At 37.5% G+C, this 8,947-nt stretch overlaps 1 long non-coding RNA gene across 2 annotated transcripts; it reads left to right on the top strand.

Annotated features, from left to right (window-relative positions):
- Nucleotides 1-503: 503 nt before the first annotated feature.
- LOC127118926 (uncharacterized) lies at nt 504-2,626 on the top strand. Of its 2 annotated transcripts, none has more exons than XR_007802453.1 (6): nt 504-683; nt 776-1,075; nt 1,420-1,552; nt 1,727-1,859; nt 2,006-2,057; nt 2,263-2,626. It is a non-coding gene; the product is annotated as an uncharacterized LOC127118926 (long non-coding RNA). The 2 variants fall into 2 exon arrangements; XR_007802452.1 differs by having other exon boundaries at nt 505-683; nt 776-1,056.
- Nucleotides 2,627-8,947: the final 6,321 nt, after the last annotated feature.

Consider the following 8,947-nt stretch of genomic DNA (forward strand, 5'->3'; position numbering starts at 1 on the left):
AGGCAATCAAAACGAAAATGGAATCGCAACGCAGAACAACGGAAATAAAAGCAGATTGCAGTGAGCGATACTCACCGGATTGAAGGGACGCGGAGACTTAGGGCCCGTTTGAAATGCATCTTAAAAACTCTTTTTTAGTTTTTGAAAATTTAAAATTTAAAAACTTGTTTGAATATAATGTTTTGTAAAAGTGTTTTTAAAAACTCTTTTCTATTTTTCCAGTTTTTAAAAGTAAAAAAGTGAAACAGTTTAGTTGTGTTTTGCTTCTCACTTTTTAGTTTTTAGTATTATAAAACTTGAAGAAAAAACATAAAAAATTAATAATTTTCATTTATAACGTTAATGTGATTTTAAAAGATTAGATTATCAAATAAGTTTTTTCATTTTTATATTTTTAAAACAGTTTTTAAAAATTACTTTATCAAATAAATTTTTTGTTAATTTTTTTCTTAAAAATAGTTTTTTAAAATAGATTTGAAAAACAAATTTTAAGAACTAAAATTGAAAAGTGTTTCAAGCAGGCCCTTCACCTTAATTGTCTTCTCTTTGTTTTTCTGCTTCTGTTTCGAGTCTCCTTCTTCTCAATTTCAACATCGTCTTTGTCGACTTGGAATTGCAGAATCCATCACCGAAAATGACCTATAACCAAATCGTATTGGCGCGTGAACCTTCGACGAAATTAGGTATCAGATTCTTTCCTCTTCTACTCCCGTTCTCCTTTCCTATTCGCGCTTTGATTCAGATTCTGTTTGTGTGAGTTGTGTTGTGGTTGCAGGTCGACGCAGAAATGATGACGAAGGTGATGTTGAAAGTAATGCTTCTCAGCCGCAATTAAGGATGAAGAATGCAGAAATTCCGTTGAAGATGGAGATTGGACTGGAGCAGATTTGAGGGAGAATGGTGGTGAAGATTGAATGAGATGAAGAAGAAGGTTGGAGCTTGGGAGAGTGAAGGGGAAGCTTGGAATATGAAGAATCTAACCCTCCCCTGGTGGTTGTGAGGAGTGTTTATATAGTTTAGAAGTTGTAACCAAATCAGGCAACGAAAGGCGGGCAGGTCAGTTAGCTTCGGGCAGGTTGTTAGGAGTTCTATTAGAGTTAAATTTGTCAATTCTGTTATTGGTTAATGAAGTAAGTGAAAATGAAAGACCTATCTCAGTTAGTTTCAAATATATTAGTTTGTTATAAGTTAGTTAGGTTGAAGGATTCAGTTAGTGAATTGGTTAGTTTAGAAATCCTGTTAGGAGGAGGTTGTAGGTTAGTTCAAGCTTCTGTTTATTTATTAGACTACAATTTGGATATAAATGAAGTTTGTTGAAATTAGTTGGGTTTTTTCCTGTTATGACATTCTGCAGATACAAGTTATTTTTCTGTTATGTGAGCTGCCATGTGCTAAATATGAATGAACTTGTTGGTGCAGAATTACAGTGAACCGGACCATTCTACAGCTGGTTCTTGCATTAAGTTTGGCTGGAAACCCAAAGCGAGTTATTGACCTATTGGTTACGGGTTAGCTTAATGGCTGCTGCGGAATTCTAGTTGGATACGACGAGGTAAACAAACTGAAATGTGAATAATTGAAGTTATGTTGTCCTTACCATGGCTGTTTTAATTTGCTGCGAAAGAATCATGTTTCCGTAATTGTGTTGCCGTTACGGGCTACCTGGTGATGAAATTAATTAGGGGTTAATTTGAGATTGGCTTAAACTTGCTGAATTGGTTTGCAGGTTATGTTTGGAATTTCAAATGCATGATTATTGCCATGGATGTTCAAATAATGGATGGTTGTTAATGCGAGCCAAATTCTACTATGCTAATCTGATGCAGGGGCTGTTATCGGATTAGATGTATGGTGCTTTGGTATGTATTGCTAAATGTATGCTTGGATGAATTCTTTGGATGTATGGTTACTAATGCATTGCTAGTGATGTATTAGCATTGATGAATATGCCATGTTTGGAAATGAATGAGAATCTAAAGATGTTCTTTTCTTCTTGGTATTATAGGTGATTTATGGAACCTAAAGCAGGATACAATTCAGAAAATCCAGTAGGGCGGGTGAGTTATGGAATTCTGTTATTGTGAAATGGAAATTTGAGTTGTAGTTTCGGTTAATCAAATGTATTGGAAAAGTTTGGATATGAAATTTGAATTGTATTAACATGGAAAGTGATTAAATATTATGGAATGCTTCACTTGGAAACTGAGTTGAATGTTATGCTATGAGTTGAATTTGAAATTGGAATGTCAATTTATTTTTCAGGTGAAATCATGATGCAAAGTGGAATTTGGCACGTACTGAAATTTGCTAGCATTTGGAATGGACTTGAAGAAACTTGGAATGCTATGATCATCATGCTTGGAATAGATTTAGTTGGAGTTTAGTTTTTTTTTGTATAAATTAGTGGTTCTTGTGAGTTGTTGATAAATTTTATTGTGAATATGAATGTGTGTTTCTAATTGAAGCATAAAGGGACTTTGAATAGAAATTGTGGATGAAAATATGAAATCTTTTGTAATCTTGGAATTGAAATCTGGTTTGTGGTTTGTAATGGGATGTTGATTAATGGGAAATTAGTTGTAATCTTCTTGAAATGCACTATTATGAGCCGTGTTTGGTTCTGATTTGTAATTAGAATTAATGTTATTATAAGACAAGTGCATTGTACATATGATTAGAAAAAATAGTGCAACTTTGTGCATTGAATGCATTTATAATTAAATTGTGTTGAAAATTATTTGAGAAGTTTGCATTATATCTGGAAGTTTAAGTGCATTGAAAAAAAAACTATTAAATTAATGAATTATGATCGGAATTCTTGATTTGAATGGTCATCAATGGAATAATTGATTGGCTTTGAATGTAATATTGAATCATATATATGTATCAATTGTGAATTTTTATATTAATGAGTATTTGAATAAATGACTCTAAGTATGACTTTGAAAATTGAATGGAAACAAAATTAACATGTGATTTCAAATTGAATTAAAGTAACACTTTAAAAATAGAAATGTTTACAAAATTGAAAATTATGAATGATTGAATAGGGCTAATTAAAAACGATTTAAAAATGGGCATTGGATTTAAGATAATTTTAAAACTAATCTAAAAATTGATTTAAAATTCAAAACCAATAAAAATTAATTAAATTCAAATTTTATAATTAGGGTTTCAATCAATCACCGACTTTGAATCTATGGATTGGCTAATGCCAGTATGAAAGTATATGAATGAAGCATGAATATGCGCAAATAAATTTCAAGTCGTAAGTTAGAGGAAAAGTGAAAAGGGGAGGGCAAATTTTGGGGTACGACAATTTGCAACAGTCAGATTCCATTGTCAGTCAATAGTAACCTGCTCGCAACATCTTCTTCGCCATTGCATGTCCATTGGAATGAGTACCAAAGAAACCTTCATGCACTTCGGTCATCAACAAGTCTACTTCGTGTCTATCCACGCATCTGAGCAAAACCATGTCGAAGTTTCTCTTGTACATTGTATCACCATTCAAGTAGAAATTATCGGCTAATCATCTCAAAGTCTTCTTATCTTTCAAAGATGCCCCAGGCGGGTAAATCTGACTTTGGAGGAAACATTTGATGTCGTAATACCACGACTTCTCGTCTTTGATCTCTTCAACAGCAAACACATGAGCTGGCCTATCAAGACGCATCACAGATAAATTGGGAACTTCACTACAATCATTGATGCCAACGTTGCAAGAGCATCTGCCATCCGGTTTTCATCTCGAGGGATATGATGAAACTCAACCTTTGTAAAGAAAGTTGAAATTCTCCTCGCATAATCTCTATATGGTATCAAACCGGGTTGGTTTGTCTCCCATTCTTCTTTGATCTGATTCAAAACCAAAGCGGAATCACCGAAGACATCCAAATACTTGATTCTGAGATTCATGGCCTCTTCAGCCCCATAATGCAAGCTTCATATTCTGCCATGTTATTTGTACACTTGAAAGTCAATCTAGCTGTAAAGGATAGATGCGTGCCTTGAGGAGTAATGATCACTGCCCCAATGCCGTTTCCATATTGATTAACAACTCCATCAAATACCATGCCCTAATGGGAACCAGGTTTTGGCCCTTCTTCAAGCAATGGTTCATCACAATCTTTCATTTTCAAGTACAAAATTTCTTCATCGGGAAAATCATACTGTACTGACTGATAATCTTCGATTGGTTGGTGAGCCAAATGGTCAGCCAAGATACTACCTTTGATCGCTTTCTGAGATCGGTATTCGATATCATACTCTGATAATAACATCTGCCAACGGGCAATCCTCCTAGTTAAAGCAGGCTTCTCAAATATGTACTTGATTGGATCCATTTTGGATATCAACCAAGTGGTATGATTCAACATATATTGGCGCAGACGCTTAGCAGCCCAAGCCAATACGCAACAAGTCTTCTCAAGCATTGAATACCGAGTCTCACAGTCGGTGAACTTCTTACTAAGGTAGTAAATTGCAAATTCTTTCTTCCCAGTCTCATCTTGTTGACCAAGAACACAACACATACTATCTTCTAGCACAGTCAAATACATGATCAACGGTCTTCCTTTAACAGGTGGAGACAAAATCGAAGGTTCAAGCAAATATTCCTTGATACTATCACAAGCTTTCTGGCAGTCTTCGGTCCAATCACAAGACTGGTTTTTCCGAAGAAGCTTGAATATAGGCGCACATGTGGCAGTCATGTGGGAAATGAATCTGGAAATATAATTGAAACGGCCGAGAAAACCTCTGACTTGCTTCTCAGTTTTGGGCGCAGGCATCTCTTGTATTGCTTTGACCTTGGCAGGATCAACTTCAATACCCTTCTCGCTGACAATAAAGCCCAACAACTTACTAGAACGAACACCAAAAGTACACTTATTGGGATTCAAGCGGAGTTTATACTTCCTCAAACACTGGAATAACTTCAACAACTGCTCAACATGTTCCTCTTCATCAATTGATTTAGCAATCATGTCATCGACATAAACTTCAATCTCTTTATGCATCATATCATGAAAAAGAGTAGTCATTGCTCTCTAGTAAGTCGAACCAGCATTCTTTAGACTGAAAGGCATCACTCTATAACAGAATGTTCTCCAGGGTGTAATGAATGTGGTCTTCTCCATATCTTCGGGTGCCATCTTAATCTGATTATACCCGGAAAATCCATTCATAAACGAAAAGACTTTGAATTTAGCAGGATTGTCTACCAACATATCAATGTGTGGCAGAGGGAAATCATCTTTCGGACTGGCTTTATTCAAATCTCTATAATCGACACACATGCAGAATTTTCCATCTTTCTTTGGCACTGGCACAATGTTGGCCACCCATTACGGATACTCAGCGGTCACAAGGAAACCGACATCAATCTATTTCTGAACTCCCTCTTTGATCTTCACAGCCATATCAGGATGCGTTCTTCTCAACTTCTGTTTGATTGGCGGGCATTATGGCTTCAACGGCAATCTATGCTCCACAATCTTAGAATCCAAACCAGACATGTCTTGATAAGACCAAGCAAACACATCTGAATATTCTCGAAGAAGATCAATCAACCCCTTCTTAGCATCTGGACACAATCGAGACCCAATCTTGACTTCCTTTACATCATCCTCGGAACCCAAGTTGACTAGCTCAATCTTCTCTTCAAACGGCTGAATAATATTTTCATCTTGCTCAAGAAGACGAGACAATTCATCACTCACTTCTATATCACTTTCCTCCTTGTCGCATCCGCGAAAAACAACCGGCGGGCAGAAACAAAAACAACACAGAGCCGCCACCGTGCGTTATTTATCCCAAAAGAGGGAAAGGAAACGCTCGAAGTAAACCTGGGAAAGACATGGTCTCGCGACCAAAGAGAATGGGATCGGGAGTCGGTTATGCGAAGGGAAGGTATTAGCACCCCTACGCATCCGTCGTACTCGACGGGATCCACGCTCAAAAGGAGAGAAAAGGTTGCTAAAACAAACATCATACACACACACTGGATCAAACACAGGTGGAAGAAGAGGGGAACGGGCTCGCTAGGATATCGCATCCTATGCCTACGTATCTCGTCTGGAACGAGAATCAGAGCTACCGTAGTTTGGCTCACGCACGCCAAACAAAACACACGCACAGACGCTGAGACGTCAAAACAAACAGGCAAACATGGAAACCGAATGCCAATCGCTGGGCTTACATCAGACTCCGAACCAAACAAACCCACACTGGAAACCAAATGCCACTTGATGGACTTATATCGGGCTCCAAGCACACAACAAACACAAATAGGATACGGACTGCCAATCGCTGGGCTTACATCCATATCCTAACACACAAGAAGGAAACAAACAACAAGTTACTAAGGAGTCTGGCACTCGAGCCTAGTAACTGTCAAGCAAACACACACAAAAAGAAAAAGGGTGCCCGGAGAGATCTCGTACGACCTCCTGCCTACGTACCTCATCTGGTATGAGGATCAGGGCAACGTAGTTCCCCTGAACAGGGGAGAAAGACTAGCCTAACCAGATACAGAGGGAGACACAACTAGGGAGACTATGACTCGAGCCTAGATGTTATCATGCATATCATCCCTAAGTTAAGGTTGCTATATAACTTGCACAGGCTGCAAGCTATCCTAAACAGGAAAAGCAAAGCATACAAGCATAATCAAAACCAAGCAAACATACACAATTAGCACACACTATATACAGACAAAGTGGGCTCACACAAAGGGTTAGGCTGCAAAAGCAAGCCAACTGTATCAGGTGATGTTAGCTCTTAACCCTAACATTGAGAGTTAGGGTGAAGCAGATGAAATAGGAAGTGAGGGGTGTGCCTCACAGCTCTTATCCCTGGCCAGGGAGAGCTTCAGACAAAGAAGTGTGGGTTCAGAAAGTGGGAACCCTTCTACACTTATGACACTAACTCAACTGTACAACTGTACAAGGATCTTGGGTTACTATCCACAATGCATCAACACAGTAGTGTGAGCAAAGGGATGACTTGACTGAATAGCAGGAGATGGATTGCACATCTCTTGTATCTGCCAATTGCCTTAACAAAGGTCTTTTCCTGCTTGGCACAAAGATAAACAATCACAAGCATTGCCTCTTAAGGAGGACTTCAGACAGGTGCCTGGCCAAGTAACAGGCCAGGTCTTCCAGACTACATGGAGAAGAAATGTTATACCTCAAATGGTTTATACAACCAAGCAACAGCACAAGCAAGTTCACAATGAACTATAGTAACTAATGTACCTGAAATCAATCTAACTCAGTCAGTACACAGCTCAAACAGTCAAACAGACAATTACAAGTTAACAGTTAACTGTACATAAACAGACAAACAAGCAAAGCAATGCACAAAGGTGCAATCCACAAGGCCTAAGTACAAGTCTCAAAGCCTACAAAACAAACTCAAGGTTAGTCATAAACAAGCAATGGACCAACTCCAATTGAGTGCACATCATCAAGTATAAGCAATTGTGCTCTTTGACTTGAAACAAAGCTCAAACATTAAGTCCTAACCACTAGGACATGGCCTAGGGTCAAAATGGGAGCAATAAACCAAAACAGAACATGAAAATTATCAAAAATCAAGATAAATCAAATAAGAAACAAATCCAAGTGGTCTCACATTCATATCATCAACCAATATCATTTCATGAGGCAAAGAGTACAAAGCATGCAATTTAGAACTTCATAGGACCAAACAGAAAGATCCAATTCAAATCAACTCACAAACATTTCAATAAATCCCCAAAAAATTCATGGTCAAACAACATTCACAACATGATCTACACACCAAATTTCAAGCCATTTGGACAATTGGAAGCAAGTCAAATAAAATCCATAAGTCAAGGTATGCATATACAAGCTCATACAAGGCACCAAATCATACATCAACTTCAAGCAAGCATAAAACAGAATTGGCATAATATAAATGAACCAAATCAAAGCCATGACAAACTTCAATGTGTCTAGAATCACTCCACAAAATTTCAAGTCCATCCAATACATATCAAGAATTTCACAAATCAAATAAGATCATGACTCACAAAAGATCCACAATTGGTCAAACAGAAAGGAAATTCTCAAACAAATTGGAAATGCAATCAAAAATCCACAAAAATTCACACTCAAACCTAACGTCCAGAAGAGTCAACATCCAAAAATTCAGGTCATTTTGAGTTCATATGGCAAGGTAAAGAAATTCCACAAGTTGGACAAGAAATGGTGTGACACACATTGTCACACCTAGATTGATCATAGCATATCTCACAAACCATGAATGATAAAATCACAAACTCAAACCCAAAATGTCCCTAAGGGTCTCTAGTTTACACATAAAAAATTTCAAGAATTTTGGATTAAGCATCATCATTTCACAACAAGAATAGCAAGCAATGTGCAAGAGATGACATGTAAACATGAACCCTAGGCAATTTTTAAATCCACACATGCACAAATCCTGGAAAAAATATTCATAAAATAGAGGACATTGCAAGGATCATGGCACAAAAAATCCCAGCCAATTTGGTTTATTATTTTTGAAGTTATGGAATTTGTAAGTGAGTGAAAAAATAAAAAAGTGTAGAATGGCATGGTAAAGTATGTATAGCATATATGAAGAAAAAAAAAGCAAAAGGTAAAAAATGGAATTGCCTTCGCCAAGGATCGAAGGGAGAGCGCTTTTGAAATGTTGCGCGCGCTACAGTAGTGGACCTGGACACGTGGTCCACTACATGAACCAATAACAACAAACGCCATGCAGCGAGCGAAAATAAAGATCAAACAAGGTTCTGGAGCGAAAATTCAAACATTCATAGCGTGTTCATCACAAACCCTAGGCTCAAGAACAATTCTTCACCAAAATCAACAAACCTTATACCGTTAGAACCGTCCTTCCACGTACATTAACAAACTAACACTAATTTAACCTA

Source organism: Lathyrus oleraceus, chromosome 2, assembly GCF_024323335.1.
Source record: "Lathyrus oleraceus cultivar Zhongwan6 chromosome 2, CAAS_Psat_ZW6_1.0, whole genome shotgun sequence".
In the NCBI taxonomy this organism is placed as follows: domain Eukaryota; kingdom Viridiplantae; phylum Streptophyta; class Magnoliopsida; order Fabales; family Fabaceae; genus Lathyrus; species Lathyrus oleraceus.